This window comes from Taeniopygia guttata, chromosome 1 (genome assembly GCF_048771995.1).
Source record: "Taeniopygia guttata chromosome 1, bTaeGut7.mat, whole genome shotgun sequence".
Lineage (NCBI taxonomy): Eukaryota > Metazoa > Chordata > Aves > Passeriformes > Estrildidae > Taeniopygia > Taeniopygia guttata.
In genome coordinates, this window is record NC_133024.1 from 113107104 (window position 1) to 113128419 (window position 21316).

The 21316-nt window shown below is 43.8% G+C and overlaps 1 protein-coding gene across 5 annotated transcripts in view; it reads left to right on the forward strand.

Annotated features, from left to right (window-relative positions):
* KCNJ6 (potassium inwardly rectifying channel subfamily J member 6) overlaps nt 1-21316 on the forward strand; it is a 167253-nt gene that overhangs the window by 65067 nt on the left and 80870 nt on the right. Inside the window, exon 3 of one of the 5 annotated variants that reach the window (XM_072935844.1) lies at nt 18980-19031. The exons of 3 other annotated variants lie outside the window; for them this stretch is intronic. The gene's annotated coding sequence lies outside the window, so the exon portion shown is untranslated. Of the gene's footprint in view, nt 1-18979; nt 19047-21316 lie in introns of those variants that run through there. One more of the 5 variants, XM_072935833.1, reaches the window with a different exon arrangement.

Sequence of the window (21316 nt, forward strand, 5' to 3'; positions counted from 1 at the left end):
TGAGCCTGCTCTCTCTACATCACAGGATTCCTCTGTTTCTCCCAGGATCCTACACAATGAAGTCACGTCATGTGTCATGAAACATTTGCTCACCTACCTGCAAACCAAAGGACAACAAACAACATAACTCCCTGTCCTTAGAAATGGCACATTTTTATTGAGGTTTAAAACCTATACTTTCACTTGACAGTTTGGGTGGCAGTTTGAATTTCTTATTCTACTCTGTGTTTTAGTATTGTTTGAGTAGGTCTTTTAATGACAGGTAAAGAATAATTTCCTCTGAGATCTCCTGGATGGTGTACTGGCAAATTTTCTTCTTTTTTTTTTATTTTTTAAATTTTTTTTAAAATAAAGCAGAACAGAACTATCTCCAGACCTCCTGCTTAGTTAGCTTTCTATGGCATATTGCTCTTGCATGCAGTTGAGTGTCTTTTGGTGATAACATTATTATTTAGGGGAGTATTACTATTTAAGGAACAAGTAACTCATGCTGGTGCACTAATTTGTGGGTGAAGGCTGTGTATTTTTAGAATCCATTCAATCATGTGTGCTGGGCTGTAATGTTTCAAAGTGAAATCTTGAAAAGCACCATACAAAACCCCTGAAAGTGAACAGAAAAATTCCTGCTGTTTCTCTGCCTCCTAATTTGATCAGGTGCCCGTAATTACAGCATGAAAAGGAAAGGGAGAGGTTCATGAACACTGCTAAATTATTTCTTTATCTCAATAAATTTGAGTGGGTAGATGCCAGTGAGGTGTGACCTCACTGATTGCTAGTCAGGTGTATCAGAAAATAAGAGTTTATCCAGAAAAGTTGTGGATTTCCTGGAAAACTTTGGGGCCAGGTTGGCTCTCCATGAAACATTTCACTCCTGCAAGCTCCTATTTTGGACACCCCAACTCCAATCAAATCCTTCTTTCCCTCCCAATTCCCCTTCCAAAGCCTTGACAAAAGATTTTATGGATCTACATCTTCCCACTCAGCAGCAGAAGGCCTGGAAACACTTCTTAAATGTTATTGAAACTGGTCAGGGATTAATTTATTTTAAAATGTTTAAATTGAATGATTGATAAACAGATCCTATAACAGAATTTTCCTGGAAAAAAAAAAAAATTAAAACCCAAGGCCTATCACTAAACTTGATAAAGGCTTTTCTAACAATCTTTGCTATGCACTTCTCTTTTTCCCATGGGATAAAACAGTCATAGCAAACAAATTTAATAATTGAAGAATAAGATGAGGTGGAAAAGTTACCAAATTATATAAAATGTATAATGTACAAATGAAAATGAGGTGTGGGAACGTGTAATTTTAAGTTCAGTGATGCTTTATAATTTTAAGGAACTCTTTTCAAACTTCCTTAGGAAGAGAGAAGAGGTAGACCAGAGTGGCAAAGCCAAAATTAAAAAAAAAAAAAAAAAAAGAAAAGAAAACATATAGAGAAGGGGGCTGGGGGAAACTCATTTTTATCAAAAGATTATAATTTCAAATTGAGCCTGCATTGTGTGTTACTATAGAAACTCCCATTTTGTGGCATGTTTGTGGGGAAAAAGTCAAAAGTTGCATTTTAATGAAGGCAGATCACACATTGGCTTTCCTCGGGAAAGCCAAATAACAGAGAAGTTTCTCTCCAAAATTGGATAATTACCCCAAATAAGGTGAGCTAATTAAGGTCACAGGGAAGGGATATTAAATCCTGAAGTGCCAATATGTTATGTTCATTTTCCCATGCCAGTCCCTGCCTTCCAGATTATGTATTAGATACTGCAGGAGCCTGATGGATTGAGAGGCTCGTTGCCATGGCAATATTTGCTGCTTTGCTGGTATTCCCTACAGAAAGTAAAGGATTTTTTTTTTCCCCTACTCAGTTAGACAAATTGGCTAAATATAGCCAGGGATGTTGGGGAACTGAAACAGCAGAATCTGCTGGGGGGAGGATCTGGGGAAGGACGGGAATTTGTGAGTGTTGAGGAATCACAATGGGATGCGGATTGGTGAGGAATGAGGGGAGATAAAAACTGGGAAAGGGAGAGGGAAGGAGAGAGAGAGGGAAGGAAGTGAAAAAGAAGAGAAGGAGGGAGGGAAAGGAAAGAAGGAAAGGAAAGGAAAGGAAAGGAAAGGAAAGGAAAGGAAAGGAAAGGAAAGGAAAGGAAAGGAAAGGAAAGGAAAGGAAAGGAAAGGAAAGGAAAGGAAAGGAAAGGAAAGGAAAGGAAAGGAAAGGAAAGGAAAGGAAAGGAAAGGAAAGGAAAGGAAAGGAAAGGAAAGGAAAGGAAAGGAAAGGAAAGGAAAGGAAAGGAAAGGAAAGGAAAGGAAAGGAAAGGAAAGGAAAGGAAAGGAAAGGAAAGGAAAGGAAAGGAAAGGAAAGGAAAGGAAAGGAAAGGAAAGGAAAGGAAAGGAAAGGAAAGGAAAGGAAAGGAAAGGAAAGGAAAGGAAAGGAAAGGAAAGGAAAGGAAAGGAAAGGAAAGGAAAGGAAAGGAAAGGAAAGGAAAGGAAAGGAAAGGAAAGGAAAGGAAAGGAAAGGAAAGGAAAGGAAAGGAAAGGAAAGGAAAGGAAAGGAAAGGAAAGGAAAGGAAAGGAAAGGAAAGGAAAGGAAAGGAAAGGAAAGGAAAGGAAAGGAAAGGAAAGGAAAGGAAAGGAAAGGAAAGGAAAGGAAAGGAAAGGAAAGGAAAGGAAAAGTTTTTATCTCGTACTTTCAGACCATATCTTGCTTTTAGAGGCAGGGAAAGGAGAATGGGCAGTGCTGCCCAGGAAGAAGCCAGAGCTGCTGGTGGTTTGCTGTGCTCCAGGTAATTTATAGCCTCAGGGACAGCCAAGAGGTAAAAACCTCAAAAATTAATTAAAAAAAAAAATTCAAGCAATGAAATTGCTTACCACTGAAATTGTCAGTGTAAACCACAATTTGAGCTCCAAATATAAGCCGCCTTCTTCTGTTCTGTTTTTTGGGGGAGGTTTTTTTGGGGTTTTTTTTTTTTGTGGGGTTTTTTTTTTCTTAATCTTTGCTCACAGCGTTTTTAAAGCAAGGTGTTGATACCATTTCCATCCTCCTGTTGGCACAGGCAAAGCCAATGTGCTTCAGTCAGATGTTAGGGAGTGCTGTGTGTGTCTTCTCTAGGGTTCAGTCTGTAGCTCGGAGGTGTGGGCAGAGTGCGACAATGTGCTTTCTTTTTAATATTAGCCCATCTCAGCCAAGCATCTATGGATTGCTGCAGAGTTAAAAAGAAAAAAAGGCTGCTTTGTTTCTTCCTCTTCTGCACTCCTCTTATGCACTGATAAATCTATAGTGTTTGCCTTGAGGCTTAGAAAGAACCTGTTCAATAAGACTGACCAGGCAGCTGTGAGTGTCCTTGGGGATACTTCACTTCCCAGACACTCTTTCTTCCTTCTTTCCATTCCAGTCATCCATTAGAGTTTTATATTTTTTAGGATGTCAGACAATCACACCATTCTGGGCAAGCCATGAATGCAGCTCTTGCAGCAGAGAGTTCACACTCCCAAGGAGGAGCACAAGGAATGTGTAATTCAGGGAGCTGGAAATTCCCTGAGGATGGGACTTTCCCTGAGGGAAGACACTCATAAAAGGTGCAGGATGAAAATGTAGAGTGGAGAAGAGCAGGTCTAAAACCAGGATCTGCTTCTTTGTGCTTTCTGAAAGGCAGAAGAAACTTCAGAGAGGGAAAAAAATACAGGCAGAGGGCAGAAAAAGGTGGGGACACCACTGGAGCAGGGAAGAGTGGAGGGGGATGAGAGAGGCAGGAAAGGGATCTCTTGGCAGCAGCTTTGCAGACTGTGCTTCACTATCTGTGTGCCACACAGAGTTTGTATTACAGCAGTTCCAGGGATGTGATCAGATAGAAAAAAATTACAAGAACACCCAACCAAGCAGTGAATGAGTGAGGGAAAGCAGAGGAATTAAAGATGATGCTGAAATGGTGAAGTGCTGTTGAGACAGAAATAACAAAGCCCTCTGTTCATACCAGCAGCCAGAGCTGGGAATGAAGACAAGAGACAGGTTTGGACATATTAATATTCAGCTGTCAGATAGGCCTGAAAAAAATTAAACTAAAGATCAGAGAATTAATTACAGTCCAACAGAAATAGAGAAAAGTTGCAAAGAGGGAAGAGAAAGTGAGAATGTTAATATCCTATTTCCACATGGATAACCTCCTCAAATCTACATTTCTTTGAAAGTACAGGTACAAGAAGTATGCCCTTGAATCACTCACTGTTCAAAATCATCAGGTTTTGGGCTGAGGGATAATGAACAGGGGCCAAAAGCAGAGGGAAGTTGTGGATTCCACATCCCTGGCAGTGTCCATGTCCAGGTTGGACATTGGGCTTGGAGCAGCCTGGGGCAGTGGAAGGTGTCCCTGCCATGGCAGGAGTGGGACTGAATCATCTCTAAGGTCCCTTCCAACCCAAACCATTCTGATATTCTATGATTATTGTAACAGAGGGATCCAGCTGATGGGACTGGAGCTATTGGGATTTTTAGTTGGGTATTTTCTTTTGGGCTGTTTTGATTTTTTTTTTTTTAAGAGGAAAGCTGTTTTTTTAATAATAATTCACACAAAATGAATGACAAAAAAAACCTCATCCTATCATAGAAGAAGGATGTAGGGTCTTTGGAAATCCTCATCTGCAGTGTGTCTCCATAATCATCACTGATCATGGCTATGAGGCCACTGTGCTCAAATAAATATCAGCTGCACACCTGTGTATATTAAAAAAAATTATTTTCTTAGGCATAGACTGGGAGGAGCTGAATTTTCCACATGGAGATATAGGTTTCTGTGCCAGGATTTTCAACAAAAAAAAAAATCAAAGAATTGACAAGAACAAAGAAATGGGTGGCATGTGTCGTATCAGACATTCTCAAGGTGGCAACAGCACGACAGATGTGGCGTTTGAGCTTTTGTGAGCCTCCAGCAGAGGGGAAGCTGCTAGAGAACTGTCTGTTATTGACTCACCCAGCTCAGAATCCATTTGTACTGGCTGGTTTGGGAGCCATTCTAATTTACAGTCTGTCATGCAAATTGCTCTTGGCCTGTGAAATATTAATCTATTAGATAGACACCCCATGCCTGCACGCCGAACACATGGACTCCAGATCCTTGGGGATTTTGCTTTTTAAACAACAGATTATTGCCCACATTCACTAACTACTTCTACAAACAGCTGAGTAATTTCAAGCTTTAATATCCTCCTCGATTCTCTTCCTGCATAACTAGAGGTAATATTTGATGTACTTGGAATTAAAGACCTTGTTCTATGTTTTTTCATTTCAAATGAAGCAATTTCCATGGCCACAAAGTTTTTTATTTGGTGTCTGAAATGGATCTATACAAACACACATATATAGGCACATACTTGGGGGTGTATAAATATTTGTGTATCTTGCACAACCTTTGAGTAAATTGGAAGAGGTGGTGATGGGGGTGAAGATTTTTTAGGGTATATGCCAGTGACATAAAAATCCTTCCCTGAGAGGGTGGGGACGCCCTGGAATAGAATTCCCAGAGCAGTTGGGGCTGCCCCTGGATCCCTGGCAGTGCCCAAGGCCAGGTTGGACACTGGGCTTGGAGCAGCCTGGGACAGTGGGAGGTGTCCCTGCCATGGCAGGGGTGGCACTGGATGAGTTTTAAGGCCCCTTCCAACCCAACCCATTCTGAGATGCTGAACCCTGATCTGATTCTGCTGCCAGCTCTGGCCCAGCCCATGAAAGGCAAGGCCTGGCTTCCATTAATGAAGAGCCTTTGATGAGGAACAACTTCTAATTGCACAGCCCTGAGGAATTAACTACTTTCTAGGCTTGGTTTCTGGCAGGAGAAAGCACATGGCACTTGTGGCCAGACATCCCCACCTTATCTATTCCTTATCAGACTCCTCATCCTCCCCAGTGAGGTGCTGGAACAAGGCACCCAGTGCTGATGGATTTGGGAGAAGGCTGCCTCTTTGGGGGCTATAAAACATGGGCAGAAAGTGAAAACCAGGGAGGAAGGATCAGCAGAGATCATTAAACTTCCTCAGGCAGACACCTGCACCTGCTGTAGGGATGGAGAGGAGCCCTCAGCACCTTCTGTGTCCCCCACACAGAGGAAATCAGCTTCCCCTCTTTCATTTTGGGCAGAATTTCCGGGCTGCTTCTGCCCACTAGTCCTGTAGGAATAAAGAAAACAGTCTTCATAAACTCAAATAAATCAACGTGGCAAGAGGCTGTGGTTAAAAGGCCTGTTGGAGATGGAAGATCAAAGGCAGGCGAGTTGGAAATGTGTTTGCCTTTGAAAAAACATCCAGGAGAATCCCTGGGAATGTGTTCTTGCAGGTAGAGCAGGGAAACACTTGAATTTTTCACATTTTTCATCTCTCCCTGCCTCCAAGGCAGGAAATGCATCACCCCCTCCTCACAGTGAGGCCAGGGCCATCACCCACAGCCCTGGGTGACCACAGGCACAGCTGGAGATGGGATGGGATTTATCCCCCCTTCCAGAGCTGCTCCCAAAAAAACCCAACAGCAGCAGGCCAGCTGGTTATTTTACAGAGAGAAACGGCCATAAATGTGCTCAAATCCAAGCTAAACCAGCTGCCAGAGGCTCTGCCCCCTCCAGGGGCTCTCCCAAGGGTGGTGCACCAGAACCTTTAGAGCTACAAGGTCTGAGTGCTGCTCATTAGCACGGCACTGATGGTAAAATCCAGCAATTATTCAAGTATTACAACCTGTGCTGCATTTTCACCGAAAAATCCAGGCTATTTGTATGGTTTTCATGTTTGAATTAGTGGTGCAGAATTTTTTTTTATGTATTAAGAGTTTCATCATAAATTGATCATGAAATTTGGTCACCTGACGGGCTCAGCTGTATTTGAGTGTGAGGAAAGTCTGTTTAACAGAGCCAACTGGTGCCACTCCAAGCACACACATGTTTTAAAACAAAAATTAGTCAATTTTTTTTCTATTACATCAATTCATACAAAGCAAAATATGTGATTTTTTTGGCAGTTTAGCCCCCAAATTTAAATGGATCATAGTCCTTTAGCACCATCTTGAGAAAAAAGTGACAAAGTTGTCACGACATTATTTTACTGCAGCAGTCATTTCATCTTTAGTGGTGTAGAAGACTGATGGGTAACTCCTTGTTTTTCTATCCTGTAATCATTACTTCACATTATTTTATATTCACCTCGATAAATCCATCCCAAGAGCAGAGTGTGACATGAAGATTATTATTTGCTGGTAGCTTTATTATATAAGCAATAACAGTTCAGAAGATGATAGAAAGCTTTGCAGCTACATTGGCAACACCCTAATGAACTGTCATTTTAATATATGTTCTAACTAGTCTTGATGGAAGGCACCACAGGAAAGTTATCACTCCAATTTTTTAAAGGTATGACTATTACGAAGACTGCAAAAGCATGACAGAAAGGAATTGTTGCTCTGCACAATGTGCAATTATTTATTCCAATTTTATAACATAAATAAAATCTTCCATGAAAAAATCCACCTTAAGTATTATTTTAAAGGTTTTTTTCCCATAAATAGCTCATGAAATCATTCATTCCGGTTCTGTAAATGCATTAGGAACAGAGAGACTCTAAACAGGAACTCAAGGGATAAAAGGAAAAATTGACACAAATATTTTTATCATCAATGTGCATCAAGACAGAATCCTCTGTGACTACAAAACCAAACCCCAGAGTGATTACAAAAAAATAGATTCTCATTTATGTGACACACAGGTGTGGCACAGGCAGGTTCAGACAGACACACACAACAGATTTTCACAGAATCCCTGGGGCTGGAAAAGCTCTCCCAGCCCATGGAGTCCCAGCTGGGCCCCATGCCCACCTTGTCCCCAGCCCAGAGGACTCAGTGCCACCTCCAGGCCTTCCCTGGCAGGGATGGGCACTCCAAACCCCCCTGGGCAGCCCCTGCCAGGGCCTGAGCACCCTTTCCATGGGGAAATTCCTGCTGCTGTCCCAGCTGAGCCTCTGCTGGCCCAGCCTGAGGCCATTTCCCCTTGTCCTGTCCCTGTTCCCCTGGAGCAGAGCCCGACCCTCACTATGTGAATATTTTCTAAATATTCATGTTCATGATCTGTATCTCAGGTTGCCAGAGACGTGGCATTACCAAAATTCATAATGTATCAGCTGAAATTCCTTCCATGCATATTTCAGTGAAGTTGTACAGGCAGCACTTCAAATCACTGCTGTCTGGGAGATCTTCAGCTTCTGTTCTGACTTGGTGCTTATGCAAATGCTAATGCAGAGATAAAGTCAGGAGCAGCAGAGAACGGGAGAACGATGCTTTGAAAGCTTCCCCTGATGAGTTTGCCAGCACAGCCCATCCTATCCCACCCATATGGAGAAGGAGAAGGATTTGGGGTGCAGGTGGGTGAGAGCTGGACCTGCCCCACAACCCCTGTGCCCTGGGCTGAGCTCCAGTGTGGGCAGCAGGAAAGGATTGGGATTGTGTCCCACAGGTGAGATCCCACCTGCAGAGCTGCCCCAGCCCTGTCCCAGCCCAGGAGGAGCTGGAGCTGCTGCAGAGAGCCCAGAGGAGGCTCCAGGATGAGCAGAGGGATGGAGCAGCTCTGCTGGGAGGAAAGGCTGGCACAGTTGGGATTGTTCCCCTGCACAGGAGAAGCTTTGGGCTGAGCTCAGGGTGGCCTTGCAGGGCCTGGAGGAGCCCCAGGAAACCTGGAGAGAGACAATTTCCAGGGCATGGAGGGACAGGACACAGAGAATGGCTTCAAAGTGAAAAATTACAGGTTTAGATCAGATATAAGGAAGGAATTCCTTCCTGTGAGGGTGGGCAGGGGCTGGGATGGAATTCCCAGAGCAGCTGTGGCTGCCCCTGGATCCCTGGCAGTGCCCAAGGCCAGGTTGGACACTGGGCTTGGAGCAGCCTGGGATAGTGGAAGGTGTCCCTGCCCATGGGCTGAACTTTAAGGTCCCTTCCAACCCAAACCATGCTGATCCCATGATATTCCTCCTGCTCCTGCAGGTCCTGCTTCTCTCAAACATGTTTAGGAACAGTTGATTCTTCTGGCTCCAAGTCTCTGCAGCTTCACTCCCAAACTGCCCTGGAAGATCTGTGTCAGCATTTAGGGCTGTCAGGGTTCCTCAGCAGTGCAAAGAAGCCCCACAGAAGCAGTGTGGCAGAGGCAGAGTCTGTGATTCTGGGAGCTGATGGCTGGCCATGTGGGATCTCCCAAGGAGCTCCATCTCCTCTTGGAGAATTCCCAGGAATTTCAGTGCACACACACACTTTGTTCAGCCTGAAACCCCCCCATGCTTCTTCACAGAGCCGAACAAGGTGCACAAGTGCCTTCCTTCCTTCCTTCCTTCCTTCCTTCCTTCCTTCCTTCCTTCCTTCCTTCCTTCCTTCCTTCCTTCCTTCCTTCCTTCCTTCCTTCCTTGACACTGTTGAGGCAGGACGGGAATGAGAAGACTGCTCAGAAGGCTGTGAGAGGAAAACTCTGATTTATTTCAAAATTCATTGCTCTTTATAGAGAGCTTCATCCAGGTCAATTCCATTGGTCCTGAAGTGAACACAAGCCACACCATTGGTGCACAGTGCATGACACACAGTGGTAGAACTTAACTATAAACAATGTGAACAACAAGAGAAATAAAAGACCTTATTTACATTCTTTTCCAACAGATTCCCAGGTTTCTGCCTGGTTAGAAATTCTCTGTTTCTCTCTTTGACTGAATCTGAGACCTACACTTCCTTCCCTGTCGGAATTTGTGCTATTGATGATTCTGAGATTGTAGGAAGTCTCTGTCTGTCAGCCCCGCTGCCAAAGCAGAAGCCATAATTGGTCTGTGCTGGTTTCAAGGTTGTTTATTCTGTTTATCTCTAACATGTTCTGCTGCCCTGCCGCAGCTCTGTCCTGCAGGGCAGCGTGTGGGGCTCTGCCCTCAGTGGGATGGTACAAACATTAAATACCACAAACTACCTGTGCTGGATTTACAATAACGTGCCAATATCTGTCACCTACGTTGGACAGCGTGTCCCCAGCCTGAACCAACAGAAAAATGCCAACACCACAGTGAAACATGGAGGGCATGAAGAAGGAGAAAAAGGACAAGACACACCCAATTTCCTCCACCTTGTCCCCTTTGGACCCCTAATCTAGAACCCTAAAATTTTACTTTTGCACCCGTGCCACACTTAATTATTACTGATATCAAACACTCAGAGCTTGTAATTCATCCTGTAAGATTGAAAACTCTTTTCCATGGACAGAGATCACAGACAGTGTCTCTGGGGGCTCTGTCCAGGGGGGTTTCTGACCCCTGCCAGGGTCCCAGACAGGGTCCCACACTTCCCTTTCTTCCCTTCCTTTCCTTCCTTCCCTTCCCTCCCACCCCTCCTCGTTGTGCTCCCAGGGTGCCATTACTCATTTCCCAGGGGGGCTGGCCAGGATGGCCCCAGTGCTGCACCAGCTGAGCTTCCTCAGGGAAAAGAACCCTCTCCCATGGTTTTCCATCTGTGTTTTCCCTCCCGCACCAAGGGAGCCCACCATGTGCCCACACTCTTTCCTAAGGACAAGTGCAGGGATTCCAGTTGGTTCAGGATGGATTTTGCCCTCAGCTGGAACACACGAACTGAATCATCACCTCTTTCCTCTTCCAGTGTTTCTCTCACAGCAGGGAGCCACATCTCCCACCAGCACTCAGAATTTAATGTCTCAAACTTCTCAATTTAATGTCAGAATTTAATGTCTCAAACCTCTGCCCTCTGTGTTTTCTCCTTGGTTCTCTTGCTGAGAGCTTCTTGTCACACATTACAGACAAGACTGGAGGTGAAAAGGTGAAGAGAATCCTCTATTCTCCCATCACAAGAATTCCAAGTTTTCCAAAGAAAACAGAATATCTTGTTGATGTCAGTAGCAAGCAAAAACCAAAAGTCCTTTCAAAAAAAACTGCCTGAAAATAAACACCAGAAAAAAACTTGAAAAATAAACATTCTCTTCAGCAGAAGTAGCACAGCAGATAAAAGGTGCTGCTTAAATCAAAGGTTCTTCAGGAGCTGTTGCAAGGCCTATAAAAAAGAACTACAGGTCTATCCAAAACCCCTCTTCCCACAGGGAATTTGGGTTTGGAGCTCAGGAGCAGATTTCTGGTCACTGATGCTGAAGCCAGTGCAACAATAAGTCAAATTATATTTTATATTACAAGGTCAGAGCTATAATCTGGGAATTAATTAAGAGAGAGAAAATAAAATTATATACAAATAAATTTATAAAAACTCAGAGCACATTCTCATTTGAATGGTTACATTGGATCAGGTATTCTTCAGCAGGGCTACAGCTCATTTACATCTGGATGGCCAAAATTTCCCCTGCAAGACAAAAAATCTGTGTCTCCAACCCTGTGCTATCTGCAGGACTGGCAATAGTTTGGTCCAGGGATGTTTTCTGATGCACATGGACACCTTTGCCTGTAGATCCTATTCAGGAATCATTTCAATCTTGCCTATAAATCAGGCAAGTTCAAAAAAACCCTTCAGCAATGTTGCACAAAATGCACACAGGGAGTAGAAACTACCAAGAAAAAAAAAAAAATGTGGGGGGGGGGAAATGTTGTTAATAATCCATTGCACTAAAAAAAAAAAAAAAGGCAAATTGAAGTACATCAAACAACAGCATTCATGAACCATGAACTGAAACCCACATTTCACATGACAACTGGAATGGCTCTGGGCACCTGGTGTTTCTCTTTGAAAACGCATTTGTGTTTTTCTCTAGGTTAAAATTGCCAAGTGCAGGCTGGGATTTGATATTCCAGCTTTCATGTGAAACCTTAACAATCCCTCAGGAAGAAATCATAGTATAAATCCACCTGCTTGTGAATTGCCTAATGATATTTCCACCACCACGATTTTGTTGTGTTACCTGACTTAATGCCTACATTCCTAATAAAATTGTCTAAAACAGAGACTTAGAACTAATAATCTTTCCAGCCAACAAACAAACATCCATGTTGCTGCTGCAATAGATCTTGAGCACCTCGTTGCATTGGTTGTTGAAAACAGGAGCAGAATTGAAAAATCTCAATGTCATTATGGCCTATAAATAATTTTTTTACAGTAAGAATAACCAGTTGCTGGAAAAACATCCCCAGGAACATCCCCTGTCCCCATTGCTGGAGATTTTCCAGAGGTGATTGGACAGGGTGGTAAATCATCTCAGTGGGTTCCCTTCTCCACAAAATGGGGAGCACCAGATGCTTGCTCTTTTAAGGTTTTTTTTTTTGTTGGTTTTTTTTTTTTTTTTTTGCAATTCTCTGAATTATATTTGAAAATTGTCTCTGTCCCCAGGGGAAAAAAAATAATAATTGTCAGTTGTAGAAGTGGATGGAAGGGGTCAGGTTGGATGGGGCTTGGAGCAACCTGGTTCAATTGAAGATGTGCCTGGGGTGGGACTGGGTGAACTTTAGGGTCCTTTCCAACCCAAACCACTCCATTATTCCATTATTTATGTGTAGGAACACATCAACTTATTATTTACCCTTTCTCTATTCGTTATTGTTCATTTAATTCCATAACTTCCATCTGAAATCAATCCTCCTGGCCAGAAGAACTTCCTTTCTGGAGAAATGAAGGTCATGGAAGATCACAGCTCTGGTTATCAGGAATTAGCCAGGAAAACATCAATATATTTTCTATCTAATTAGCCATTATAGGCTTTTGTTTGGTTTTGGTTTTGGTTTGTTTTTTTTTTTTTGCCTCCAGTATTCCAGGACAAACTTTAAAGTCCTCATGATGCAACAGGCTCAGCTGGTGTGGGTAGGCACTGGAGCCTCAGGATGCATCTGCAGGGCATTCCCTGTTGTGGCCATGACTCCTGCCAGCATTCCCTGCTGCTTTTAAACCAGCTGGGTTAGACCTGGCTCATAGTAAAGAACAGGCACAAAACCTGCCTGGCCAGGTGATGGGACTGGCAGAGAGTGGGAAAGGCAAACAGGATTCTCCAAAGGTGTTCTGATCATCCTCAGGGGCTCTCCAAGTACTGCAGTTCACAGCAGGGTGTTCTAAAGGAATAATCAGCAGTCTCCAGGACATTTCAGGCTCAGCCTACCCCAACATCAATTAAGAAGCTGATAATTAGTCAAGCACTTAGTCTGGACTAAGCAGAGCCAGCCTTTCCCTTTTAGAGGTAGCAAAGGCAGCTCAGCCTGCACGGTTTTGTGGATCCTCCTGGGAATGTTCATCCCTTTCTTCATTCATCCACTTCTGTGGGAATCCAGGGCTTCCCTCTGGCTGCCCTGGCAGGTCTGGGACCCTGGCAGGGGTCAGGAACCCCCCTGGACAGAGCCCCCAGAGACACTGGCTGTGATCTCTGTCCATGGAAAAGAGTTTTCAATCTTACAGGATGAATTACAAGCTCTGAGTGAAGAGTAATAATTAAGTGTGACACGGGTGCAAAAGTAAAATTTTAGGTTTCTAGATAAGGGGTTCAAAGGGGACAAGATGGAGGAAATTGGGTGTGTCTTGTCCTTTTCCTCCTTCTTCATGCCCTCCATGTTTCACTGTGGTGTTGGCATTTTTCTGTTGGTTTAGGCTGGGGACACACTGTCCAATGTAGGTGACAGATATTGGCACGTTATTGTAAATCCAGCACAGGTAGTTTGTGGTATTTAATGTTTGTACCATCCCACTGAGGGCAGAGCCCCACACGCTGCCCTGCAGGACAGAGCTGCGGCAGGGCAGCAGAACATGTTAGAGATAAACAGAATAAACAACCTTGAAACAGCACAGACGAATTATGGCTTCTGCTTTGGCAGTGGGGCAGAAAGACAGAGACTTTCTACAATCTCGGAATCACCAATGCCCACAGATTCCGACACACTTCCAGGTCCTTCAGGTCCCTCCTGGGATCATCTGCCTGACTTAACTCTGTACCAGACCAGGATTAGCACCTTCCTCACAGCTGGACCTCAGGGAAAGACATCCCTGAGGAACACACACCTATTTTTAAGTGCAGTGTCTGAAGTGAACTCCCCATCCTGTGAGAGCCACTCATGCTCTCACAATTTTGACAGACTGCCAAGCCTCGACATCACTTTTGTGTAAAGCTGTCTGATAAGAGCTGGGATGTTCCTTACTCCATACAGAAATTGAAAACACAGTCCCTACCCCAGGGCACAAGATCAGAAAAACTAAAACCACCTATGCAACTCAGAGCAGGAGACAATTTAGCAGAAAAGTATTGGAATTTTATTTCTTATGCCCTTTATTGATTATGAACTCACTTCGGTGCCTGAAGGCAGCCAACAAGAAAGATGGAGGGAGATTATTTCCAAGGGATGGAGTGACAGGACAAGGGGGAATGGCTTCACACTGAAAGGCAGTAGAGTTAGATGGGATATTGGGAAGAAATTCTTTGCTGTGAGGGTAGAGAGGCACTGGAACAGTTTTTCCAGAGAATTTGTGGACTCCTCATCCCTGGTAGTGCCCAAGGCCAGGCTGGGCAGAGCTTGGAGCACCCTGGGATAGTGGAAGGTGTCCCTGCCCATGGAAGGGGTGTAACTGAATCATCTTTAAGGTCCCTTCCAACCCAACCCATTCTGTGATTCCTGCAGACATTCCAGACTTTCTGCCTGGTTTACACTGCAGTTAGAGACCCAGGGAAATTATTTCCTTCCCATCAGCTGCCAACCATAAGCAGGAGTGCAGGGAGCAGCCAGAAAACCTGGGAGAAATTCCTCTCTGCTTCAAGAACCAATCAAAGGTATCTGACCCACTTCCATTGTCTGATTCTCCAGCTGGTCCCAAGCCAGTTTCACCAATTAGCACAAAAAGAAAGCCTGGGCAGGGTGACCAGAGACAGCAGGAACTGTCTAAAGCCCTCCCAGCTATTGACCAGCAACAGCAACATTTGCTGGAGCAGCTGCCACCCAGCTCTGGAGAGGTCAATCAATGAATCACTGCATCAGTCCCAGGCTATACCTTTTATTTTCAGCTGGTTGAAAAAAAAAAAAATAGCAGATCTCACAGAGAATCTGAACTTGGTATCAGTAATTTCATTGCCAGCGCCTCCCAGTCTCTCCCAGTTAATCCATTTCCATACCAGTAGGTATCAGAAGGGGCAAAACCACTAATTTGTCTTTAAAGAATGTTGCTACAGAGATGATATGTTATATACACATTTCCAAGGTTGTTTAAAAATATTTCAAGAGGATTTCAGTACCCAAATGCCTTCCACACATCTCTACTTCAATATATTTCGTGCACAGTTTGAAGGTGTTGCTATGTGTGAAATTTTCCAAGCCAAGAAATTCACTGATTAAAGCCAAGAGACATGAATAGAAACAAAAGCCTAAAGAGCCTGCAGTTTGAAGCTTTTGATAACACCTTAAGCATTACTTAAATGTGCAAGAGTAAAATAAATGTTTTTAAAAGTCAATAAAAAATTATGTATTCCATAAGTAACTCAAACTTCCATTTCCATTTAGCATTTATACAGTGAGAAAGCTTCTTTTCAGGTGATAATGATAGGAACACTTGAAATGCTCCTCTAAAAGCCAACTAGGAGTGCAATGAGAAGCCCAAATGCAGTGAAAATGTGCCCTGGCCAATTTGTCCTGCTATCCAAGGAGGATGAAAGCAGACTATTAGATTTTGGCATGACAACCAATCTTACCACAGGGCACCACAGAGAGGATTAGGGACAGAATTATTTCCAGCTTTAACTCTGGGTCTGATTCAAGCTCTTCATATTACTTCGCATTTATGTTCCTTAGATTTAATAATCCTTTTTAGCTGTTAGCAGGCAAAAAGAAAATAGCCAATTTACCAAGAATGTTTGGCAATAAGAATTCAATTTATTTAATTTCGTTGCTGTTTGAATTTATTTAATTTTGTTGCCACGTTATTTCAGCTCCTCAGAAACATTCATTTTACCTTTCCAAAGGACTTCAGGGTGAGACTGAGGTGCAAACATGGGTTTATATTTCCAAAAGAGTTGTGGGGCACTGCAGCAACCTGTGTGTTTGAGGGGCAGCAATGCCTCTGGTTTCAATGGTCATGTGCCAGAGTTAAATAAATCTGCTAAAATTAGACTTTCTGGAGAACCCAAAAGATATTTAGGGAAAAGCTGGGAACAGATTTCTGTGCCTGGGGCAGAAGTAGAGTCGTCTTCTGACACATCACAATAGAAATGTAACTGAGGCTGTTAACAGAAACACCTCAGGCCACCTTGAGTGCTCAGTGCCAGCTCCCCAAAAAGTGTAAATATCCCTGTTATCCTGAGAGGAATCCCTGCCTGCACACCCAGGACAGGAAGGCCAGGCTGTGTTGATCACTTGAGCCTAATCCCCTTATTCCCTTTACACATGAGGAATGCACTGCCCTGCTTTACCCTCAGCAGCAGCTACACATCATCTCAATTTGAAACACAGGGAACTGGTAGAATTGAATTATTCCTGTGAAAATGGTATCTTCTCCACGTGTATTTCTCACTAGAAAGTGCGTTTTCTTAAGGCTGACATGAAAAACTGCTGTTCTCATACCAAATCTGGTTCTACAGTTGGCATGCTGTTTGGATTTTGGGGCTCTTCACCTTTCCACTGGATTGAAAGCAGCCTGATGTCCATTTGACCTCTGAGTTAGGACTGAAAAACACCAGTAAACACTCAGTTCAGATTAGGGCATGAACAGCAGTTCTTCTCTTGGCTGTGTGCATGGCTCAGTTCACATAAATACCCAGAGAAGCTGTGGCTGCTCCACCCCTAGAAGTGTCCAAAGGCAGCTTGGACAGGGCTTGGAGCATCCTGATTTAGTGGAAGGAATCACTTTCAACCCAAACCACTCTGTGATTCTATGACATTTTCCAGCCAGGAAGGTTTCTCTGCATATTTGCAGCTCTGAGCAGGAGGGTAAAGGGAAGAAGAACCACAGATCCTCAGCATAAACACAGGAACCATCTCCTGGCAGATCCCCTGGGGCCAGAGGTGCAGAGCTTTGTATTTGTGCCAAAAAGAGCCCTCAGGGATGTGCCAAAGGGCCATGAACAGTGAGCAGCACATCCACAGGAGCTGCTCTCACTGCCTTCAGTCAGAAACACCCTGGGGTGATCCTTTCATTGAATTCCCCAAGACTGCTGAGGCACAGGGAGAGGTTTTTTAGTGCTCCTTTGCAGGGAGGGAGGGTTTTGAAGGCAACTCAGAAATAGCACTGAGTCTCAGGGTGCAGAGCCAGCAGTCAACACAGCCCCATGGCAGCTGGCAGTCACTGCCAAGTGGAAGTTACGGCAGGAAAATCCAGAATTTCTCCTTCCCTCTCAAGCATGAACATTCAAACAGCCTGACCCCCCCACCTCCTCCTTCATAGTGCTGCAACAACTCAGTGCTTGAAGAGCCCAGGGTTCTCTTAGTGCCAGCTCATAGCAAGAAGCATTTCTGAAGGAAAAGCAGAGGTTTTATCTCTCCTAGCTGGGACTGAGTGAAATCTGTCGCTCACACAAGCAGAGCTTTTGAAGCACCACACCAGCACTAAAGAGAGACAAGCAGAGATCCAAATCAAACCTTGCCCCCAAGCACCTCATGATGCCTGGCAGAGCAGCTCCTGCAATTGAATTTGTGCCCACGAAATGCAAATAAAACTGATCTCTTAAGCTGCAGCTCCAAATGTATCAAGGAACCTGCTGATCCTAATAAAATGGGCATAAAATTCAGCATATGCTCTTGCTTGCAATGAGCAGTAATACTAATACATCAGTTTTATTTGTTTTCAGTGTTCCAAATTATTGAATTAACAGCATCTTGTACCTGTTTTTATTAGGGAAAGAGTAATGCACACATGGGCATGAACAAGTAGATACAAGGATAGATTTACATGGACAGATGGACACAGAGTTTTCACAGAGCTAGAAACAAAAGCCAAATAAATGCCTGAGACTCCCTCCCTCTAAAGGAATAGACAGAGCCTGGCAAATTTCCCCAAATTTCCCTGACAAGAGATATCAAGAGGACCTCAGCTCCCTGGGAGTTTTTATCTGATGGCTATTACTGAAACATTGATTAAGCCACTGAGAAAAAAAGTCCTTAGAAACAAAATGCAACCACCCATTTTGTGAGGGGTTTTGGGTGTGTCATTTTGGTGAAACTTTCCTGCTGGTTAAAAAAGAAAAAAAGAGAGAAAACCAAGAAGACCCTCAATCTGTGTCAAAGAACATTAGTTATTTTTTTTCATTTGTTCACCTTCCAAAATACAATTAGTCCTTTATTCCTGTTACCTTCATCTATTTTAGTGATGTGTGATCCTCATATGCAGGGCAGTTTGGTGTGTTGTTTTCATTGCTATCACTGAGATATTTTCCAATGCTTCCACTTCAAAATATCCCATTTTTCAGTAAATGTCACTTGAATTGTGTCATCAAGAAGGCATTTTTAATAACCTGCATTTTAGAGCTAAATCGAGCTCGTGCATATATTCCATTTTCCTTCCATTCAGAGCCCTCATGGCTTTCCAGGTTGTAGTTTGGTCACAAATATTCTCATGATTTTTGCAATGGGAACACAGGAGCTCAGGCTGGAGATCAATCCTTGGCAATTGCTCCATCAAAGGAGCAAACTCTTTCCCAGCTTCATACAAGAACCAGCAAATGAGAATTGAATCTACAGTCCCCTAAATTCTTTTACAAGAATCAATTCTCCCCATTTTCCTGCCCCCATGAAATATGGGCAAATAGAAAACTTTCCTGTAGCACCATCAAACACTGCCTGGTTGGAAAATCCACCTGTGCTCCTCACTAAGGAATTTAATTTTAGCCTTTCCTTGACTTTTGCCCAACGTTGTCCAGAGGCATTTAATGAAACATCAAAGCAAGCCCTGACACCACCTAACTCCCAGTGCTGTGTCAGAAAGCTCTTCCAAGGCTTCTGCATAGGTTAAAATGTCTATTTTGGGAATCTGGATTAGGGAGCTCTGGAGAAAACCTTTTCCCTCCATTTCTGTTTCCACAACAGAAAGAATTTGGGGAGACTGGAATCCGAGCTGGTGAAGCCAAGGTTTGCTTTTATCTCTGTCACCCTTTGAGGTAATTTTTTTTTTTTAATTATCTCATCCTTCCTAATCAAACCCAGAAAATTTGGAAAACTGTGGTCAAACACACAAAGAGCCCTATAGTTTACAGCTTTGTAGGCAGAATATTCTGAGTTGTCCAGCCATTCATTTATTGTGACAGAAAAAGAAGCTCCATGTGGGAAGATAATAAAAGAAAGAAACTGAGTAGTTACATCTAATATATTGCCAAGTGAAAATAATTTCCTTCACTAAATTAACTCCAAAACCTTTAAATATGAAGTTTGTTCCTAAGGGCCTTGGTAAGAACAAAATACAGACCTTGATGCAGTGCAAGCACGGGTCAGGAGCAGCTGAAATACTCCTGGGTTATTTATCACAACTCCCAAACACAGCTGCTGAGAAGAAAATTAACTCTATCCCAGTCCAAAGCAGGCCACAGAGGCAGCAAGGCAGTTTGTGTGCAGCAGTCAGAGGAGGGGAAGGGAAGGCTGAGAGGGAAATCCCAATCCTTGCAGGAAACAGGGATGTGGTGTGGAACAAAGAGCCTGGCGAGGGTGGTGCACTCAGCCCACGGGATCCTCACCGTGTGTCATCTCCTGGTGCTGCTGAAAGCAGAATCTAATACAAGCACAGCTTCTAAAAACTGAAAAATGCTCCTGTTAAAAGCCTTTTGGTACTTAGCATGTTTTGTAAATGCAGTGCAGCAGACTCTGTGTGCTGGGATTTGTATTGCAGCAAATTAAGGTTTCTGTTCCAATTAACATCCAACTTCCCCCTCCACGGAGAGGAAAGATTTGTGCTGAGAGCTCACCTAAAAAATACAGAAGGAAACACACCATCTGCTGTGACTCCACACCACAAGCCAAGGAAGACTCATGTGTGTCATTTTCCCAGTAGTCTTTTCCTGAAGAACCCTTTAAAAAAAAAAAAAAAAATATATATATTTTAAGAGTTTTACAGCCTGCTGGCTGAATCCTTCAGCAGACATTAGGGCTGGCTTATTTCATGTGAAAACACATCAGGACTTCTTTGTAAGTCTAAGTGTTTCAGGGAGGAGGATGCAAAGTGACATCCTTTGGGTGACACACATTGGGTCAGGACTGGCTGTCACACAGCCAGGAATTCCATTTTAATAACACAGGTTGCATCACAGCCTGATGCAGAGTTCTCAGGGTGAAAGGGGCAGGCACAGGACTGAGGGGCAACATCAATTCCCCAAATTACCCTCCTCTTCCGACACAGAGCAAAAGTGTATTTTGCAGTTTTCACCCCACTTCTTCTTACACTGATTTCAAGGCAGAGTCCCCTCCTTCAAGGTTGTCACCCAGGCACTTTCTGCTTTCCTGCCAAAGCCACACTCACTGTCTGAGAGGTGAAATGTCTGATTTCTGTGCACAGGAGCTGAGGTCCTGCGAGAGCAGGGAAGTGGGAACAACCTCAGTTGCAGCAAAATATTTCCTTTAGTGTCCAAGATTTGTTCAACAAGGTAAAACCATGGGCTGGGCAGAAGGAAAAGGTGTTGATTTCTGAGCTTGTCTGCTCTTCAGGAACAGATATTCCTGCTCATGGAAAGCTCAGGCTCTCCATAGGAATGCTGTGCCCTGCCCTCGGGCTGGAACATCTGGAGTTGAAAAGGTCTCCTCTTCCATTCATTGATCACCAATAAAAGATGGAAAAGCAGCCTCCATGTCCTCATAATAGAAGGGATGATGCCTGGGATTTTAGCTTTTCTATTTTTCAGATTCTGTGCTGCTTTAGTGTGTTTCATATTAGGGGATGGTGAGCTCTGTGCACAGAGCAGGGAGACAAAACAATTCCTGCTCCAGCTGGGCACCAAGGACAAATGATCCAAATCTCAGCCCAGGAGCACAAACAGCGTGGGCTGGAGAGAGAAAAACAAGCAGGGTGGGACTGCCTGGGCTAAAGCTGGAATGGGACAATGAACTCCAAGGTGCCAATGGAGCAGAACTGATCCCAGGGAGAGCCCCCGGGAGCGCTCGTGCATTTTGGGGCCATTTTGGGTCATTTGGGTGCAGCCCTGGCTGGGCTCTGGTGCTGCCCAAGGTGGATCCATGGAGGAGATCCTTTAATAAATCCCGAATTTATTCTGTAGCTCTGTCCAGCCTCTGCTCTAGGGCAGCCTTCACAAGGCATCAGGGAAGCACCATTTTCTGGATTTTTTAAGTTTAGGAGGATCAAGAAGATGACTCTTAAATTTGGAAAGGATGGCTGGCTCCATCCCTTCATTAGTCAGGCCAGTGCCAGACCATGCAGCTCCCTCAG